The sequence below is a fragment of the Neophocaena asiaeorientalis genome, unplaced genomic scaffold (assembly GCF_003031525.2).
Source record: "Neophocaena asiaeorientalis asiaeorientalis breed wild unplaced genomic scaffold, Neophocaena_asiaeorientalis_V1.1 scaffold47, whole genome shotgun sequence".
Lineage (NCBI taxonomy): Eukaryota > Metazoa > Chordata > Mammalia > Artiodactyla > Phocoenidae > Neophocaena > Neophocaena asiaeorientalis.
In genome coordinates, this window is record NW_020175399.1 from 1,536,303 (window position 1) to 1,539,715 (window position 3,413).

Consider the following 3,413-nt stretch of genomic DNA (forward strand, 5'->3'; position numbering starts at 1 on the left):
TTGGTATATGTTTGTTAAGGTTTTCTATCTCCTCTTGAGCCAGATTTTGTAGCTTGTGTGTTTCTTGGAATTTGCCCATTTCATCTGGGTTATCTACATTTTTGGTCTTCAGTTGTTCATAATAATCACTTATTACTATGTAACCATAGTGATCGCATTATTATATGATAATAGTGATCACTTATTATAATCTTACAAACATAAAAAATAAGGTCTTTTAATTTCTGTTAGGCTGTAGCAATGTCTATAAGGTTTTTAAAAATTATAAAACAAGGTCTATTTTCTCCCTTCTGACACAATAGTTGTGAATGCTGCCACCCCCACAGAAGATGCCCAGCTGAGAAATGGGGAGTGGTAGGTGGGTAACCAAAGATGCCATAATGCTCTCTTACTGTATTTGTTTTTAGCAGTCTTTCTTCATTAAGCACTCCTCTAGTTGCTCTTAGTTGTTTTTTATTAAATATCAGAGTTCTGAAAAAGTTGATTCTGACTGTTTTTCCCAGCCTAATGGTGGTAGCTTTAGTGGATGGATGAATCCCTGGAGCTTCCTCTCTTTCATTCTTAGTGATGTCATCCCTCCCCTCAACATTTCATTTTGATTATGAAAACTTTCAATCACACAGTAAAGATAAAAGAATAGTACAGTGAAGACCTACCACATAGATTCTACCACAGACATGTTTTATACTTGTTTTTAATCATATAACCATTTATCTATGAATCCCTCTATCAATCCATTAACTCATCTTATGCTTTGATGCATTTCAAAATAAATTGCAGACTTCTATAAACCCTCTGACACTTCCATATGTATATCATCAACAGAGTTCAATATTCCTTTTAGTATTTTAAACTCTGATGTAAAGTATACCTATGATGAAATACACAATTATTAAGTATACATTCACTGAGATTTGACATGTGTAACTTTGACATTTGAGGAATGTCCCAAATACTCTGATGAGGTTAGTAGGATCTTGAGCTAGTTAAAAGATCCTCAGGGCATGTGGCCCAACTTTTCTATCTGATGATTCTCTCCATAGCATCCCCACAAAATCCACTATTGGCTTCTATACCTTCAGGGATTGGCATCTCACCAATTCTGGAAGTAGTCTGTTCCATCTTTGGACAGCTCAGAGTATTCAGACATCCTTATTCAGACATCCTAGAGCCACATACAACAAGATTAATCATATTTCTCCCACTGCAGACAGTCCTTATGAGCTGTAAAGAGCCCTTCCCCAAGTATTCCCTTCTCCATAGTATGTCCTGGTTCCTTTAACTGCTTTTCACTGTACCCACCAGCCTGCTAATTAGACTTGGAACGCTGTATCAGTCTTCTTTAAATGGCACTGTGTCGAAGCCAAGGACAAACTCCCACTAAGGTGGGCTGTTCAAATTAGAGGGAGTTGAGTACTTTTCTTTCACTCTTTCCTCTGATGCTGAACGTCTATAAGACGTTTGCCCCTTTGACTCAGACCCTAGTCGAGCTTAGTATAAGACGTTGACTCTTTTCCCCCAGGCGACTCAGTGTTTCTTTGATTATTCCATGCTGCCATCTGGTGGCTAGATTAGATAGTTCATGCTTTTTTTTTTTTTTTTTTTTTTTAACTATTGGAGCAGGGGAGAGGAACTATAGGTTAAGAAGTAAAATAAGCGGAGTCTTTTAAGAAGAGGACTTGATTCCTTCCCCTCATATAATTCCTGCTGTATGTCATGCATAAATACTTTGGGAGCCCAAAGTAGAGGGCGTGGACACAGCTAGGTTATAGCCACAGAAAGTATGTCGGGAACATGCCATTTCGGTCCAAATCTGACTAATTAATTTTCAGCAAGTCACTTTTCCTTCTAGTGTCTCAGTTTCCACACCTTGATCCCAACATATTTATAAAATGAAGCCAAGCAGAAGTGAAGGCAAAGCCAGGTTGTGAAAGGAGGAATGTGAAGTGGAGAATTGAGGGCTGAAGGTGGGGGAGGGGGCAGCAGGAAAGGGATAAGTAAAGCCTGAACATGATAAACAGCAGGAGAATGAAGGGCTGCTGCAGGGCTGCTACAGGACATGCTGGGCCCTAGGCTCATATTTCGGGGGCGTGCCTTTCTATATAAGTAGTCCCTTTCTATAAATGTCATGGACCCATGAAAGGTGTAGTGATTTAACAATGAAGATTTAGAATGATGGGTAGAGGATAGGTACTTATACACTTGTTTATTTAACAGTTCATGTGGAAATTCTCCATAATGTCTGAGTACTATCTCTTCATTTTTAGTTCTAGAAACCACTTCTTCATGTTCTTTATTGTCAAATGCACCATACCTGGCTAATTTGATGTCTTCCATTACTAGAAAAAGTAGCAAAGCTGTTACCATTTCCAATGTAATGGCTCTTTGGAATCTGTTTGTATCCTCTGCAGTTCTTTTAGCCCAAGTCTTGGCAGTGGACCTTGGTAGCCTAGAGCCTTAAAATATCCTGTGTCTGATGTGAGTGAGAGTCACCCCAAATCAACATGTCAACACCATTTTGGCGGCCTAATCTCACCCGATCCCATGAAAGATTACTATGACAGCCAATGGGAGTAATCTGCTAGTCTGGCCACCCTCCCGGAACCAGAGCCTGCCTGTAGAACCCCGGGACAACCAGTTTATAACTTTTCTTTTCACCTTTTAAAGTGTTTTTGTGAAACAAAAGATTTTGATTTCAAAAATTCAACTTTATCAATTTCTTAGTAGTGGATGCACTTTGAGTCTTGTTTTAGAAAATTTTTCCTAACCCAAAGTCTAAAATGTATAGAACATTTCCACGATTGTAGAAAATTCTATTGGACAGGCCTAGTTACCCTAATAATTGGTACCCTGTGCTAAAGACAAAATAAGCTGAAACAGGTTAAATTCTATAATGAGATCAGATTCCTGGTGATACTATTAGTTTGTGGCCTATAGAGAAGGAGCTTAGGACCTGAAAGTGTTGCTACTAGTGATAGTTGACTTGCTTTTTAGGTCTTGCTGGTTAGTCTAGGCTGAGATCACAGTAGTTGTTACATAACAACCACTTATATAATCATTTTTTCTCTGCTGACTGAAACGATATCAAAATGTTTGTCACTATTTACTGCCTTTTACAGGTATGGTTACTTTTCAAATATACCGTGATCACTACAGTAATTTTAAACTCCATTTAAATTCCACAATTCTCACTAGAGAGATTTGACATGCAAGGCAGTTTTCTCAACAGGGATATTTCACTAAAGTGCAACCAAAATTATCTGAGTCCAAGGACCTCTACTGTGGGATCCTCTTGCTGCCACTAGTTTTTAAACCAAAAGCAAAGAAAACAACATCCCTCAATCTCAATTTACTACTCTATGCAACGAAAGACTCCTTTTTCTCTATTTGTCTCATTTGAAACTTCTGAAAGA